This window comes from Nicrophorus vespilloides, unplaced genomic scaffold (assembly GCF_001412225.1).
Source record: "Nicrophorus vespilloides isolate i.1.1-1 unplaced genomic scaffold, Nicve_v1.0, whole genome shotgun sequence".
Classification (NCBI taxonomy): domain Eukaryota; kingdom Metazoa; phylum Arthropoda; class Insecta; order Coleoptera; family Silphidae; genus Nicrophorus; species Nicrophorus vespilloides.
In genome coordinates, this window is record NW_017099531.1 from 53,657 (window position 1) to 72,914 (window position 19,258).

A 19,258-nucleotide genomic window follows, 5' to 3' on the forward strand; every position below is an offset into this window, starting at 1 on the left:
AGGCATTCTACATTTTCAATTTATAATATAACTGTATGAAACACAAAAAAATAAATTGTTTCTTTTATAAAATGAGATGTCGTAACAATTACAAAACAATAAAAAAATAATATCTTATAAATGGTTAAAATGGTCGATAACCTTTACACAACACATTCATTGATTATAATTATCTCAACCTATTCGTCTCACACTTTCTGTGTGTATTATTCAGTAATCTCATTAATAAAATCAGGTTCAGATTTATAATCTTATATATTGAAATTAAATATAATTTGAGAGATTTCTCTGAATTTAAATAATTTATACATTTCATTTAAGTTATAAATTTTATTCGGCTTCAAAAAGTTCGAATTCACTAGCGATTTGAAAATTTCAAAACAAACTAAATTTTAATATAAATAAATTAGTGCTGAAATTATTTATGCATACATTATCGTATTAATTTTATTTCCTCGATTAGTTTTAAATATACTTGTATTAACCGAACCGAAAACTCGGACAATGCGAGATATTGCTGTATTTTTTTTAGGAGGTTTACTTTTTAAATGGCCATCGATTACTTGGCATAATTTGGTGAATCTGTGAATATTTTTTAACGTTTGATCTTGCTTTATTTAACATATCATTTACAATACAATCATGAGATGAACAAATTGTATAATGCTCAATGGAGAGACACGTATCATAACTTTCGTGATATAAAATGATGCGTCATTAAAGGAATATGAAAAAAATTGTAAAATAAAAACCGGAACTTTCATTACTGACATAAACGACTATTTACTGTATTTCCAAATGCAATGATCTACATATTGCGTGTAATTAGTCTAGACTGAACAAGAACCGTTTGTCCGTCAATTACGGCGTCGCCGAAGAAACTTTTTAATTCGTTCTCGCGTTTAGGTGTCTCTCGTATTTTCATGTACGTTTTCTTTTTTCGTGCCCACTTTTCATCCACACTTCTTCTTCTTCGTTTTTTTTCTCGCAGCATCTTAATTGGTAATTATGGCCTAATTGAAATTATTAATAATTGAGCAATATAATTTCCATGGCGCCCCGTGCGTTAAATGTGAACGCTCGATTCCAATCAATTAGAAGTGCGCAACTTAATCATATGGTACAGTTAGTAATTGATTTCTAATATCGCGTTTCCTGGTTCGAAAATGTCACATATTTTTCCTCACATTTTCTTAAAACAATTTCGTCCTCAAAATACATTCGCCATTTCAGTGAAAACGTATAGATTATATTAATCATTTATAATAAATATAGATAAATCAGATAAGCCTCGGATATATTAACACAATTATAATTTATCGCGATTAATTTAAAACATGTTAAAAAAATTGATCAATCTATTACAATAATTTATTTTATAATTACGCGTAAGAAAAAAAAGTTAATTATAACGTTCCTATTTTTTTATTACCATAAATTATTACACTTATTCATGCAATATTTCTATTCGGCAAACAGTCTATTCATAAATCAGATTTTGTTCAAGTTTATTTTTTTAAATTATCAATAATTTAAACATAATTAAAATGTGTTAAAAAAGTAAAAAGAACTATTTTTTTGTGTTAATAAATAAATTTGAATTGTACTTTCAGACTTATGGTACCAAACATTATACGTTTTAATGTATATATGCATCCAGAAGACAATGAGTTTATGAAAAATGCTTTCTAACTTTGCTAGTTACAAATGATTATTAATATTTTTTCACACGATAAAACGTTTCTAGTAGATTAACCTTGAATACACGCGCAGCTTTATTATTTTTTTCTTATTAATGCCTCATCATTCCCCCAAATATTGTCACCAACTGAATACCAGCATTACTGGTCTCAAAAAGTTTTATAATATTGAACACAAAATGTGAATTAGAAAAGAATTGTTAATTTCTTATGATTAGGCGTTAATTTAGTTTTCTTTATGTTCATTCCATTAATTTCTTTAAGAGCGAGAGAGAGAAGTTTTATTATTATAGTTAAATCATTTCAAATTCATTACATTCATTCATATTTTATATTTGAATCATGTTAGAAATTATTATTATTGTGTAATCAAAATTTGCATTTGTTGTAATATATTTATTTTGTAAGATGTAAGATTTTTCTGTATTGTGTGAGAATTTATATGGATGCATCATAATTACAGTATGATGATTCAGAAAGAAACGCAAGTGCGAAACGGCGCTGCAGCAGAAGTGTTAACAAGCAGTTCCAAGCGAATAGTGCAAGATTTACGTTCTATTAACATATTTCATTATAGAGTGCAAAAGGCGACGGTGTACAAGAAGAAGTAGAGTGAGGAGACACGTAACACGTACACCCTGTAGCCACGAAAGAAATAAACATCAGCATTTCTATAAAATCCACCTTGTCCTTTAATTATAAAGATGGAATTCCGCATAAAAGATGTCTAATTAAAACGTGGGGCATATGCATATACAGATAGATACCTGGTGGTTTCTGTATTTGTTTAAGTAGCTTGGCTCGGGGAATATAAGAAAAAAACTTAGTTTCGCGTACGTATGTTGTGATGTTGTGATGTGGCGAAACCTGAAAAAGGTAAGGTGTAATTGGCAGCGCTCTGTATGTGTTTAACAACACTTCTATAAAACTTCACAGGAGGTACGAGGCACCCCATAGAGATCCCTTTAACTCGACCAGCATTGTGAGAAAGCTACGCAATTTTTAATGAGATAAAAGTCCATCCCTGCCTACGTTAATAAAAGTACTTTAAAAAGCTTTCACGTAATCACTGATGTTCTTTATGCAATATAGACGCCGCCCGACGCCGACGCCGACGTTATGTTACATTCCTCTCACTCTTTCTATATCTCCCTCTTCCTCCAATTCTGCGCATTTTTTTGTGACTACCAATGTGTGTGTGTGTTAATATTATATATTCATGCTTCGAAACAATTTTCTATTTACGCTCGGAAATAATTAATATTTTTGCGGTATATATTTAAACATTGGGCCCTTATTTATATTTTTTTTGTACCCCGACCCTTCCATCCAGGATTCGCTCTATGGCATCGCCTTTTTTTTTTGTTCCGCCTCCGCCTCCTCCACCACCTCTTGCACATCTAGACTATCAGTCAGCAAGCTCGGTGATTGAGGAAGAGCATAGAAGGAGAGTGTGCGAGAGGTAGAGAGAGAGAGAGATAACGTGAAAGTGATTATCGGCAGATGGGCGCTATCTCGGGTCGCGCCAATGATTAATGACTTTATACATTAGCCATTGACAGACTGCATTGTCACTTTCTGAATATCACTGACACCTTCAACCAAAGATGTAAACCTCCGAAAACGAGAGAAACGAGAGCAAGCAACAAAAAAAATAAATAATCTAAATACAACATATTCGCTCCTGCAAAAAAGATGAATACACAAAGAGGTTCGTGTATGTATATTTTTATTTTTTTCTTTCTTTTAATGTTTCGTTCTAAATCTGGTTAGTTTGGAGATGGTGGAAAGGTGTCGACTGAAACATAGTCCACCAATGTTGCATTTGCAGATAGCTTGGATGCCCTACAGTGAGTTTAAATAATCCGTGTCAAATGCACAGTCGAAGCGACAACTTATATATCGTAATCCTATTTGTATAAGCTGCTTGAAAAGAAACACTCGTGACAATCGTACATAGTTTAAGATTGCAACTATCTTTCGTGAACAACTACTAATCTTTGAGATTTTTGATTTGTATAACATAAATTTCACTTTATATTTTCGAATCACAATGTAATAAATTATATCTTACAAACCATTGCTCTTCAAAAATCTCTCAATAGAATATACTTCATATTCTACTTCAAAATTTAAAGAGTAATTAATGAAAATTTAACAGGAAAACTAGTAATGAAGTTGCATTTTTAATATACTTATACGTCAAACAACATTTCTGTATTTTTGTTCATGTATAACCTAAATGCAAATTTTATAAAAAGCTTCTGTTTTCATTTCATTATACTTTAATATTAATTTATTATTATTATATTGACCGCAATCTTTTCGATATATATACATTTATAATATAAAAAAAAAACAAATTGATCTGTTGCAAAGGGCCATAGGTATTTCTGCCCCGGGTTAATATATATATTAATCAGAGTTGATAATATTTTTGTGCTTTGATCTATTTGAGTATTTATTTATTATTAATATGCGAGTACCTAGCGCATCCACCATTAAATGCATTGGGAATAAATTTTGGGAAATTGTTCGGCTCACTAAAGGGGTAATTAGACCCCTCTTCCGTACAAATTACAGGGGATTTAATGCACCACTATATAATTATGTTACCATTCGGTCTCTTAGGAACCAACAAGTTAGCGTGGAGCTATTTCCCCGTCTTCGAGATCATTTGTTTTAAGGCAAACAGCTTCAAACAGATCCTCATTATAAGTTGCCTAATGTTGTTCATAAAATATGAAGCAGAGGCAGTAAAGAGGAGCGGATAGAAGGGAGAGGAGGGTAGATGTTGAGGTGGAGGTGGAGGAAGGGGTGGCTCCGGGTCGAATATAATCCCATGTTGTTACGGGGTTAATGCGGTTAACCCTTTAAGTAGGGGTTGCTGGGGGGTCTTTGATATCAACATACAGAGGATACGAGAGATACAGAGTTTGTTTCACGGTATCTATTACTACATTTAACTATAATTATACGATTTTAATTGAATTATAATTAACATGCGAAATATTCATCGTTTTTTTTCTTCATAAAGCTAGTAATTATAACTGCATCATTATATTTCAACAAAGTTGCGAATAGAAAAATGCAAAATTCAGATGAATATTCACAAAACTCATTTTTATTTTTAAAAAGAAAAATCGAAAGTATTAATAAAAATAATGTGCATAACAAAATATTTCTTATTATGTCATTAAAATAAAGTATGTGACCTATTATATTAGTAGTTCGTTTTGTACTTTTGATTTGAAACTAGTTTGACAATTGAATATGACAGATGTAATACGTTAATGCATCGAAGCACGTACGAAAGTTAATGTATTGTTTTCACAAAGTTCATGGTGTGTGCTTGATTGTATAATGAAACGTAAAATGTTGAGAATTTGGTATGCAGTCGCAGACAATGATATCACGGAAATTGCAAAATTCGTTTCCCAGAAGTCGATAATGCAATATTTCAGCGTCGCTTCTCGCTCACGACGCAAGGCAAGGCTATCTCTAATGAAGATTTAATTGAATTGGTATAAGCTATACAAAGCGTTCGTTCACAAGATGAAGATGAGTCTGAAATTGATTGTGCCACTACTCTCCTTCCCCGCCGCAGTAGCAGTAACGACAAACAAATACGTCCTAAAGGTAGTTCTAACGACATAATACGTTATTTACTTTATCTGCTAACCAAATAAGGAATGCGGCCGAAAACAAATGGTTGTGCTTTTTCTGACAGATTAATCTTCTTGTTACTCGATAGATTGAATTTCGGAGTGTGTATGTATGTATTAATTACATAATTATCTTGATGGAATTATCCAAATATATACTGATTTAGTTATATTTGTAATACTACTATTCATGTTTCATCACTTCTAATTCGAAAAGCATATAAACTCTTTTTGTTTCCTGAGATGATGAAGATGATGATGAGATACCGTTTGACGTAACGTTTAATATTTATAAATTGGAATTATTTTGAGATTTGCTTCTGCTTCTGATTTCCTTGTCTCACTGAATCCGGTTCAGGAGGTTTTTGGGGTCTGTCAGATGTGATAAAAGAAGTAAAGTAAACGCGGTAAATTCCGACAATCAACGGATACATCTGAGCACCGCTGTACATCATTTAGCCCCCCCTCATGCTTACTTCCGGCAGGCGAGTTGCCAACCCGCAACAATGGGAATATGCCATACAATTCACGTGCGGCTTAAAATAAATCGCATCACCACGGGGGAATGTGGATTTTATACGATCCAAATCCCTAGGCAATATTACAAGCAGAGCGCCGACGACCAGCGGCTAGAACAAAAACAATATTAAGACCATTCTTTATATAAACAGATTATTTCTTGAGCTCCTGCCAGAGTCCCATGTAACCTTTCGCATTTTCTCCGTCGCTATCTAGCGTACATTGCAACTCTTCCAATTTACCATCTTCTTCAATATACTTTAACATATTAGTTGATACTGACCGGTATAAAGGTGATACACAGTATTCTTTATTTGTTAAATATTATATAAAATAATGCGTAATATATTTATATTTTGTGTACGAGATGCATGACAAATTATTAATTTTGATACATTTCATTTTGATTACAATTTGAAAAATTACAATATACTAGAACTTGTTTCATAAGTATTTATTTTTCTATGGTACTTGCCAAGTACTAGCACAAGTGTTCAAAATGATTATATAAAATAACAGAAGTATAACTACTACAAAGGGCCATATAAATTCATGATTGCTTTGACTTATTTTTTTCCCTTATATGCATATGAAATACGGTTAATACAACAGTTGTTATAAACCAAAAAATGTATATGCGCATATGTGACTTTGATTTTACTACAGAACGAATCAATTGAAGACAATTTTTATGTAACTATGGTTTCTATTAACATAGTTAATCCATGTTAATTAATGGCAGTCCCTGCTACGTCGTTCGAAGGCGAAGAGAGTAGAAGAAAAAAAAAACTCATTGTACTTGGACTATATCAGTATTTAAATATCAGTTGCAGGAAAAAAAAAAAAAAAGATTAGTTACGTTGATATCTGTTTTAGTTTGGAATATTTAAGCCAAGGCGAGTGAATATACGTATACTTTTACGGCGAGCATTCTTCGTTCGACACCTGAGTTCATTTTATGACGCCATATTCTTATATTTTATTCCTGTCTTATCGCATTTTATGAACATCCTTTCGAAATGGCACCAAGTTATATCGACAATAAAGGAACAAGAAGTTTAGTGTATTTGTTCAAATGGACTCGCCGCGTATATAAAATGTATAGAATAATTTATTTGGACTGGCGACCATGTGATGCACACACACACACACACATATCCATCCATACAATCTTATACTGGAGAACTCACATATACACACACACATAGGCATGCATGCACATATATATATGTATATATATACAGAGTATCCGAAAAGAAAAGAAACAAGTGAGAGTCGGTGGCAACATCTCGGTTATATATACAAATGGGGGAGCAGAGTGAGAGAGGAACAGTCCATTTCTGTGCGGACATGAATAGCTGTGTTCCAGAAGCTAAATCGGTCGCGTGATGTTCATTCACAATCTGCTGCCTCACCCGGAAGACCGGCCACCTTGCCAAAGTTCATTCACAGATAGAAGCATAATAATATTTTCGCTATTCTAAGCACTCACACCTAAGACACATATACACTCCTAATCCATATGAACTAATTAATGCGAAATACTTCCAGCAACATTCCCCAGTCCCGTGCATTCGACTATCCATTAAATTCAAACTTCAACACAAATATTCTTCAAAAAAACAAGTGTACATAAAACAATTATATGCTTGACGATACAAATTGGACCAATAACACAAATTTATGAGACAATTTAAAAACAGTTACATCCTGAAATATGTTTACTATAATCACCCGATAAACAGTCTGTTGTTAAACAATACTATCTCTCTTCATTTCTAACCATTAATTTTACAATAACAATAATTCCACCAGTAATTGACATCCTTTTTCTTAGAAATAATAGAACACCAATTAAGTGTATCATTATCTGCAATTTACAAACAGTCCATGGAATCGGAAAATAAAATACAATTGCTTTATTTATTTAACGATTGGCCGGGATTTATTTTACCTGTATGATGAGATTGCATGCTACACACAAATGATGTTGTTTATATTTAAATTGTTGTGTTTTGTTCTGCGAGACGTTATTTTAATTAGTTTGCATATCTTATTTGCCATTGAATAAAATATGGATACGGGCGACGAAACAGTCAATGTGTGTGTGTGTGTGTGTATATGTATATAAAGAACGTTTAATTATATTCATTATGCTAAAATATTTATAGCTTCCACTTCATCGATGCTTAAACACGTTTATTGCCACGCTGATTTTGCGTAATTCGGTATCTTGGATCTTTTTATTTTATTTTTCACATTTAAACGGAAGAAAAATTCTTGTTTGTTTTTGATTAGATTTTTTTTTAGAAATTGCAAAATATATGTATTTTATCGATTTCGATATTAATTGGACAGTCGTGATGCGTGAAAAAAATAAAAATTAATTATAGAATTATCACAAATTATTTGGTTGTAAATAAATTATTTTGGTATTATTTTCTTTACTGTTCGGGAACTGAATTTTGTGAGATACATTATTTAAGATATGAAATAGACAATTTAGTAAAGTATTTTAAAGAGTACTAATAATATTTCAGGTTTTGTAAAATGACCAATGATTATTTTAAATTCAAGTTTTGTTTGTCGCTCATGAGAGACAAATATTATTAGAGAAAACAAAACAAAAAATTGGAAGAAGGTAGAGAGCGAGAGAAGAGAAATGAAATAATATTAAAACGAGATGGCCGGAGATCAAAAGAAGAATAATGTTAGTAATATTGATCTAAAGTGAATCAATATGCGTTTTGGGCCGTTGTTTGATGTTTCTCCAGGCCATCTTTTTTACTGGTTCGGCATTTATTTTTTACCTACGCATCTCGGTTTTTTTCTATCTCTCTCTCTCTTTTCTTCTTCCTCCCGCGCGTCTTCTGTGATTGATAAACGTGTATTTGTTTAGTTTCGAAAATAGTTTTAATATTTTAGAAAGGGTTCCCTTAAAATTATGCTCGCTCTATTTATAGTGGCGTCTCTATTTATTTGGTGGGTTCTGGGTAAAATATGGATTCGGGGTGTTTTTGTGCGTTTTTCGTGTAAAAATAGGGTTGAAATTTTGCCGAGAGTTAAAAGCAAAGGATGTTTGGTCTTGCTTGCGCCGGTCCCCCGTTATAAATAAGTGAACATATTTCTAACCCTACACCACCTATAGAACATTTGTAAACACAATAAAACAGATGGATGGGGCGTTTCCTGCATATGAACAAGTGCAGCGGACCTAACTTTATAGCGCTGGAAGAGAGCGAGAGATGAACAGCAGTTATTTTAAACTTGGAAAAGTGTGCACGGGATTTGAAAGGAGCTCCTCACATCGCATCGCATCGCATCGCTCTCTGCCTCTGCCGATCTATCTCCATCTCAGTTCCTCTCCTCCGTATCCGTAAGCCTTTGGTCATAGCCCTCGCTCGCTCTCGCCGTGTCTGCGCCTCTACCTATCTATCTCTAACTCTGCTGGACCTGGACTACGGCTGTCTCTTTCTCTCTATGGCACGTACTCCCCCGCACACTTCGCGGCGTCCATCCAGGCAGCATTTATTCAAAACAGTTCTAGCGTTTATATCTTTACATTGCATTAACATTGGTTGTAGTCATAAATTTTAGAATCTTAACCCATTAGTATGAATTATTCAAACAATTACACGATAAGAGACAAATTATACAGACACTCTTGAATTATACAGTGCTCACGTCACGAACAACGCGTACCTTACCAGTTTCACCTGAACAGCGTAAATCGCGTCGCCAAATAGGAAGGCGAAGGCAGAAGGAAATTGCTCCGTCTTCAGCTTTGCTTATTTTTTCTCTCTGTTACTTCCAGAGCACACACACACTGCACTGCACATGGTCTATCGATTAAAATTGCATGCGATAAGCAGGAAATTGCATTTTCGCTCAGAAAGAAAACCCTTCATTCTCTTTCACAATAATTATGTTAACATACAAACGCACACACACAAACACACGTGCATGCAAACGCATACACAGACATTGTGTGTGTGTGTGTGTAAGAGAGAGAGAGAATGTATCAAGTTTATGGAGTATTTTAAGAGTACATGTAGTGGGTGCTGGATGGTATGGGTTTCACATAAATCACTTTGATAGACAGCCCTATCAGAAACAGCCTCACTTTCCCTTATTCATTGGCCGATCCGGGCGCAATTCTTGATCTATCAATGCCTTTTTACATACATAATCCCGTGAATAATTCACGGCGCGCTACAATGACAACATTAAAAGGATCAGGACAATAATATAATCGCGCTCCTCGGGGACGACTACTCGCAGCGTCATGGGAACAATGTGGCGACCTACTGAATTATTCCGTTTGGCTGTTGCTCTAGGCTCCACTTTGTGAAAGGGAGCTGCAACCCCAATTTATACGTACGAAGCACACACACACACACACATACACACACAATAACAAAAAACAAAATCGAGAGAAAACTGGCGCATTTGTAACGACCAGTCGATATCAATTAATCCCCGTAACTCCCTTACCGCTTCCTTCCTTCCATTAATAATAATCAACGTAGTATAGTAGTAGTAGTAGTGGTAACAAGTATACGTTTTTCGCCACCTTTTGTTCTGACATAATGCGCCGTGCAAATGTATATGTGGCGCTGTGTGTATAGTAGAGCTTTCATTCCTTTATCTAGCGCCTTTCAGTCGCTTACGCTTTCAGAAACTTTGGTATTTTGTTGAAACTCAAACATTAATGAACCATGCTGAGAGCCGTCAATACATAATCTAGAAAATACGCCTGTCCACGACCCATTTTAAGGAAAAAAATTAATTCTAAAATATTTACATGTACACATCGAACAATGATACTTACATTCTAATTATCTATATTAATTGCTTACATTAATTTATATACGAAACAGTAACTAATAATTTGTTTGAAAATTCCAATAAAAATCAATCTCAAAATTTTGATTTAAAGTTTTAACTAATCAAATACACATACATTTTCATTTCGTGTATGAAATTTTTAAAGTATTGTGAATGCATAGATGTATCTCATTATAATTTAAAAAAATAAAAATAAAAGGAGCAGGGTTGTCGTTGTCATGAAATGAACGTCGTCCCGGCGCGCTCTTTTTTCTATATCCATAGTAATTAAAATAAAATTGTTGAACAATGGTCGGTTGTAGAAAGCGTTGGGTTATGATTATGTGTTCCGGGGGTTGTACTTACAACTCCGGCCAGCCGAAGTGGCCCTCGAGTATGAGTTGGCTCTTCAAGCGTATGGAATAATGGCCGCCTCCGAGAGAGTCTTCCTAATCAGACAAACACAATGAACAGAACAGAACTGCGGTCGAGTTTTCATTATTACTTCCCGTCGATGGGAAAAAATAAAACGCGAGAGAACATGTATATATATATATTTGCTTGTATATACATATCTCCTCTTTTATGTACTTGGCCCATGCACAAGGGAGGTTTCTCTCCACGAACGCGTGTTTATAAGAGTTGTTATTCAATTCTAATGAGATTTGAGATCCTGCTATTACTTTTTAATTAAAAATATGTACAAGAATAACCACAGCATCACAAATACACAATAAGATTTTGTATAGAAGCAAGATTTTTGGTACAGATGTACATAAGCCTGGATTTGTCTATGAAGAATAATTTGGCTTTGGATATCGATCCGATCGCCTATGAGTGTACATAACTTAAAGTTGTCAATAACAAGAGAGTGTGGTAATCCTTAATGTTGTATCCACACAATCCGTACCGTTATTATGTGTACAGTACAGATGAGTAGAAAGGTAATAGAGTTTAAGCACAAAGGATTCATAGTCTGTGGGATTAGAGGGTTTGATCATCCCTCACCCGGAGCATTGACGGAGCACAATTACACCAGGGTGTAATATCTGTAATCCCTTCTTCTGTTCACACTCAGCTACGACATCTTGCGCGACGCAATTTATACAGCTTATTATCTGCCTGAAATCCGCGATCAATAACGCTCTTAATATCGATATATATAGTATATATAGTATATATCTATATAGTAACCGTAACCGTATAATTTTCTTCTTGGCACTTTGAGGTATTTCGTAGTGCGAAGAAAACCAGATTTAAAAATATGAATATTATTATATCGACTGGTCCAGAAAGAGCACGAAAGGTGTGTTTGTGCGTATGTGCGTTTTCGCTTACTCTATGCATCCTTTTCTATGCCCCAAATAATTCTCTATTAGCAAAGCGTGCAGATATTTCTTCGTTTTTCTTTCTTTCTTTCTTTTTTTTTCAGCAATATTTAAAGGCTTACACAATAACGCAACTACTGCGTTGATACACAACAACAGGTCTAACTAATTACAGGTTGTTGTTGTTGGATACGCTGCCGACCATTCATCCGTTCCGACTTACGTAATTACTTCATATCGCGCGGGTTGACGTTACATAGATTTATTGATTTCTGTTTTTATGTGCGGACATAACTTTTGTGTGCGTATAACTTTTGCTGCCCGGAGAAATTGCTACTTATGACGGATTAAAAGTACAAGTGATGAACATCAGCAAAGCGCCTTACACCGGCCTCTAGAAAAGTATAGATTGGCTAACTTTGTATTACCGTATCTAGTTTAGACAGCTCGTAAAACTGTTAATGGATGGCGGTTTCCCACTTTTATATACAGTGTGATTCACCGTCGGACTTACACGTACACCTACGTATTATGTTACCGAATAAATGTCACTTGCATTTACTTTTAATACAGTGACAGCCAAATTACGCAGCTTACTTCAGCATTTACTGCTAATTTAACGCGCTTGAATTTATTTACTGCATTCTACTTTTCATGGATCATAACAAATTTTGAAAACCTGTTTTTTTTTAAATATAAAATCAAAAACAAATTTCAAAATTGAGTACTTATTTATAAATTAATTACAATTAGGAAACTGCACCGGAGCCGTATCAAATCATAGTATCTAAGTTTATCAATTATTATACAATAATAACGGATATATAATAATAGTCATAAGCATTGATATAATTCAATCTGTACTAAATATAGAATATATATGTTTACAATATTTTTACAATGAAAAGTATAATATATTATTTACTTTACGATCATTGTTAATTAAAATAATATACTTAGTTTGATTAAAAAAGAAGAAATCTATTTGAAGCATTATATATTTGAAATAGTTGATGTACAATAAGCACTGAATGGTTCCTTTTTTTAAATGGTCTGGAAAATAATTGTATTCTGTGCTTTTTTTTTGGCACTTGAGTCGTTTTGTATTTCCAAAGAACAAAAATGGAAGTCGCATTTTTTAAGTTATTTTCATTGTTATGTAGAAAAATATAGTGTGTGCTAGAATAAATATTATTAAGGACACTCATATTTATTGCTTGCCGTACGTTTGGCTACTGACCAAAGTTTTCCACCTAACAATAAATTTGTTTATAATACACAAAACAAATTAATCATTCTCTAGAATTATATTAGAAGTTTATTTGGGTTTAAAATTGTATATTGTATATTCTCATTAAAATATATTACATGTATTTTATTTGATGGTGAAATATTTGGTGAATTGAAAAAGCCTTTTACGTGATTTGATGTTTTAATATTACTGTAATATATTATATATTGTGGAATGCTTGATTGGAACATAAAATGAAAATAAATATGAAAATAATAATAAAAAATGCGTACATAGAGTGATGTAAATATAATGAGTGTGTTTCTTTTTATAAATTGCTTTGTGGAAAGGAAGAGAAAATCTGGAATAATAAAATGGTAAAATAGTTCATATTTATGTGGTGCAAAGAAAACCACTGCAGTTTATTAAAAGCTTGATGAATTATGTTTCCCGCATTGTGGATGTGTATTTTTACGCCGTGCTTTTAGAGTTTGGTGGGGAAAGAGCGACGTCTGCTGTTGTCATGTGTTACCAATACTAACCGAAGGATTCATATTTACTATTTATGACTTTTGTATCCACTTAGTATACATACCTAGAGGCAGCTGTTTGTGTTGAAAAATGATATACGTTTTCGTATTAAGACGATGGAAAGGATTCACTTAAAATAGAGAACACACGTCGCACAGCTCCTGCTCCTTCTAATGTTCTTCTCCTACAATCCTTTTTATCTGTTCTCTAATTGTGAGGGAGGGCAATTAAATATTTCCATCTAAATATAGTTTGCGTAAGTGATAAAGGGAATAAGGAGAGAAGCAATGAAAAGAAAAAAAGAAAAAAAAAGGAAAAAGAGAAGGAAATAAGGGAAGTTCATAAAGAATTAAAATAATTTCATGTTTGTCATTAAATGTGTGTCATGGCTTCCATTCCCCTTTTGTGGGAACTCTTGTGAGGTCGGACCGAGAAGACCACCTCTTGCATATCAATGAGCCAGGGATTTTAATGTTTTTATAATCAGCCGTCCTGTCTCCCGTTAATGTAACACTTTTGCTTTCGGCCGCACTAAAAGGGTTCACGAAAAGACTTTTTCCTTTTTTATGTAAAACGTCACGGAACCTCCCCCGCCTAACTTCATTAACTTTTAGGTTACGCCATGAAAGGAGAAAATAAAAATACGGTGGTGGGGGGGACGCATCGAGAAAATAGAGCTACGGTAGAAATTAATAAAGGGGGCGAAAAAGTTATTATTCCCGATAGATAAATTATTATTATATAATAGTTTGTATTTGTGTATTTTTGTATTTTTGTTCGTATCGTTTTAGCAAATGCTTTGAACAAACAACAAATATAGTACACGTATAGCGATAGATAAGCCGTGCAAATGTAAATAGCACACCTTAAATTCAGGAGGAAAAAAAGAAAAGACGCGTTGAATTGTAGTCGATAAGCCGCAGAGACGCCAAATTTAATCAGACAATATCGAAAGTTCGTGCGAGCTGATTAAAAGTAGGTGTAGCGCCGCTTTTGTTACACAACCAGTGGAAAACCGTCCGATAAATCGATTCCTAAAAATTGGTAGTAGTTATTATTATTATTATTGTTACTTATTTCCGTTCCGAGTGCGAGATGCGCTATATATAGACAGACGTTCCTCGTCGGCTGCCGGTCGTCCTTTTTTGAGGAATTCATTCATGATTCTGAAATGCACAGGCGATGCGATGCGATGCCAGAAGATGCACCGCAGAGCAACAACGCAACAAAAAAGGACGAGTCCTCTCGGCATGGACAAAAATAGAACGGAAATAACTAGGCAAAATTATTATGATTTAACCTCGTTTTAATCTATGCGAAACCTGAAATTACGTGGAAATTCGCAAAATTAAAATGCACCGCGAATGCTCCGCAACTTGGGTGCAAAATGCTTCTTTTGTTCTTCCATACGCGGGGCGAAAAAATCTAATTATATATCGTGTTTCTTCGAAAACGGGTTACGGTTTCCTCTACTTTTTTTTTGTCTTTGCTGCTGCTGCTGTTGTCTTTATTCTCTCTCTCTCTCTCTCTCTTTCTCTCCCTACGATCTCCACTTCTTTCTTCTGGCTCGCAATTTAGTTACATGTTACACTAACAGTAGCTAGTTTGTTTATTTCGGTTTGTTTCCAGATAATGAGTAGAAATAAACGCCTTATTCCTGTACCACTGCTGCGTACAAAAAAAAGATACAACAATCGAAAGCAAACAGCGCTCTGTCAATCACGTTAACACGCGATTGTTTTACCTCGACGAACGAAAGGAGAAAAACAAAGGAGGAAACGAAAACGAACACAAAAAACGGGACGAGAGAAAACAGAAGGAAGAACAAGAAAAAGAAACGAGATGCAGCTCGGAAAAAGTTCTAAGAAAAATAGCTCTTGTTATTCTTCATTTTAATAACTTCAGATCGTTTCCTCTTCACGTTTCCTTTTGAAATATTAAATTTTAAAAAGAAAAAGTTAATATTTCGATTCATTAAAATATTAACTATCATTGATTGATGATTTTGATTGTATTCATAATGTAATCTAAGTATGTGCATATTTATGTTTGCTTCGTATATAGTTTCAACACTTGTTAGTAATAGTGACATGACAATCTCGAATTGAATCTATTGGATTATGTAATATAGAATTCAAGATCTAATTAATCAAGTGGAACAGTATTGGTTGACTATAAGAAAATATGACAACTAAAATAATTTGAATGCAATTCTCGGCAATTCAAGAGATTCGTTTATTATGTATAATAAAGATAATGTGTATGTGTGTGTTCGTTAATAATTGGAGTCCAGGTAAAATATAAAAAGGAACGAGAAAAAGAAAGAAGGATCGTGACCATGGTCGGATCGCATAATGAGTGTACAGAGTACAGTGGTCAATTATGGAGACGTGAATAATAGTAGCAAATTAAAGTTATGCAGATAACGAAGAGGAGCTGGCCGACCAGGGCCGTATGTATGTGTGAGTGTGTGAGTGTGTGCGCAGTGTGTTTGTGTGTGTGTGTGTGTGTGTGTTAATGAAGGAAGGTTTCATTAGTCGATGGGATCTTAAGTTGGCGCTATGCGGCCGCTTTGTAAATTCATAGGATTTCAATCGAGAGCATGTTCTTTCAGGACGATTGTATCTCTTGATATTTATTCGGTAGTTATATACTGGTCGGTATCTGGATCTGTTTTGCTGCAAGCTACGCGCTATCTCTATTACCGCCTACCAACTTGATTATTTTACATTTACACGCATTTCAGGATATTTTCCTTCTACTGCTTCTTCTGCCTCCGCCTGCCTCTTATTCGTTTATTTTTACGTACGCTTCTTACTGCTGCTGCTGCTGCGATTGTTGTTCAAAAGATAATTGCAACTTCATTCTCAAATCTTGGAATACGTGTGTGTGTGTGTGTGTGGCTGAGTGTGAAAGGGACGAGGAATAACATCGGAAGGCCCCATTTCATAGAATATAAAAAATTCATAAGATTTTATTGAGAGTGGACCAGAAACATTAGAAATGATGGTCTCGAGGGGCGAACAGCCGGATAAAATATTCTTTGTTTGTCCGGGAACGGTCTCCTCTTTTATATATATAGTTTGTTTTTTTTTGGTTAGGTCTGAGTTATACGGAACGGGGGAAATAGAAATTTATGATATTCGATATGTGATTGGTTTTTGGTTGTATTCCATCACGTATATGGATGTGTATTTGAGGAGTATTGTGGTGCATGTAGGAAAGTGTGTAGAATTCATCACAGAAATGAACATCAGTCGTTTGATGTGAAAGGTCAGACATTAATTCATAATGAACGAGTCTCCTAGCTCGCCACTTATATTTCCTTAATCCCTGAGAGCACAAACAGACCAGCGTCCGTATATAGCATGATGAAAACCTAATGGTTATATCTCTTTATGTCCGAGATCAAAGGGCACACAGTTCGTCCTTTTTTGAACTCGTCATATCTAAGGCCTGGGTATTGGTTTGTGCGGGTCCGGTCCTAATTAGTTCACTCTTGTTGATGCAAGGATGCATCGGGCGAGATGATGTGCACTCTCTCCGCATCTTCTTTTTTTTTTTCACTCATCTCAACCCAACTACGATCTTTTTAGATTTTTAAATTTGTGCATTTCCCGGCAAGTGCTGGAGGTCGAATTTTACCCGAAGGATTTCCTCTCTCGCGTTTTCTCCGTTGCATGCGCCCATTTCACCCAAGACGCTCGCTTTTGTCCTGATCGATGTCCTCCGTCCGACTGGTTCTCCGGTTTGTGAGATAATTTAATACAAACTCATTTAAATCCAACAAAAATGCACGGCCGAGACATGTAAGTCTTAAATTACAGCACAATTGCAGGAGATTTGCGAATACATCTGCATAACTTAGCATCTGATCACTGATATCATTGTCGCGCAGTTAAAGTGCCTCACATATATGTATATATATATATTTCTCGGTTGTTGTTGTTGTAGTTTTTGTTTCTGTTTGTTTGTTTGTTGCATACACGAAGAATACACATTATACTTTTATGCAATTATTGAGGTTGTTCCTTTTGGTAGACGAGAGAGCTGCGTGATAAATATTAATTGCGGATTTAATGTGTGATCTTTTGGGTCCGTTGTAAGATGTTCTCGTTATATCTATATATATATATATAGATATATACAAAAACAGCGTTCTCAATCTCCATTCATTTCCGACCGCAATCCATTACGCATCGACTGACAGATCCGACACATTTCGACGAACCGTTCAAAAAGCAATTTGTTTCGGATACCGAGGAACTACAAAAACTTGCGCAGTTATTTTCAGAAAGTGTTTAAACATTCATTCTTGTAATCTAAAATATAACCCCTTTCGTAAGCGATTGGGGTGTGCCGTGCATTCGCTCGCTTCTAACCACGAGCAACGGACACATACACACATGCACACACACACACCGTAACATATTGAAATATTGGATTTTAGTGTTCGGTATGAATTTAGAAATTTCAATTTCAATAATGGCAAGAGGGAGTTCGGCCCCGAGTTTACATATGTTTGTAGCCGAACGGAGAGTTATGCGGTGGATTGTTAGAACAAAACGGTGTAAAACAACTCTGAATTGGTCTCCGGAGGCTCGTAGAGAAGGCTGGCAGGAGCAAGGAGCAGGAGCAGGAGCGGGAGGAATGTATCACGAGGATGAGCGAGAAAGGTTGGAGGTTCTTTTTACCAGAAAATACGAGTGTTTCGGGAGCGCGGCTCGCTGGGAAATGATGCACATAGGGATGGCAATTTTTAAATAATTGACTGGAGTCCGGTTTGGAAAATGAATTACAGTTTGATCCCTCTATAATGTAGCCCATCTTACACTTATGTAAGATGCGGGAACGAGGCCGGATCGTAATATTGCCGTGTCAAATTCCTGCTCTGGTTTATGCGTCATACTTTTTATATATATATACACACACACACACACATATTTAATATATAGTTAGAGAGTGCATAAATGAATAACCCATCATTTTATGATGGATGAAAGAAAAAAAAAAGAGAAGAAAAAGAAACAGCATAATAATAATAATAATAAAAGCCCACTCCTTTAATCCGGTTCAATTAAAAGATGGTAATTAAAAATACATTCCATTATAACACAATTATCGAAACGTAATAACAAGGACGATGCCTCCGACTTTTAAAGTACAGTGTAAAGGAAATAATCCCAAAGGTAATATACGGTAAGATCTCAGACGACCACACGGGATAAATACAGAGACGACGTTTTTATTGAACTACTTTATTGGAGATGTAATCGGAATTCAAGCATCAAGCTCGGAATATATTTGTAAATTTATAAATAAGTAAAGTAAAATAAAATAAATACATACAAAAAAAAATGTGAACGAAACAAGAAAATATATAGAGAAGCAGCGAGAAAGGAAAACACAGACGTAAGAAAGTACATACAAAGAGGGTAAATAAATGTATTACCAAAA

General features: G+C 34.6%; 1 protein-coding gene across 1 annotated transcript in view; it reads right to left on the minus strand.

Annotated features, from left to right (window-relative positions):
- Window positions 1-19,258, minus strand: part of LOC108564674 (transcription factor Sox-13) — a 65,919-nt gene that overhangs the window by 29,148 nt on the left and 17,513 nt on the right. The gene's annotated exons all lie outside the window — the stretch shown is intronic.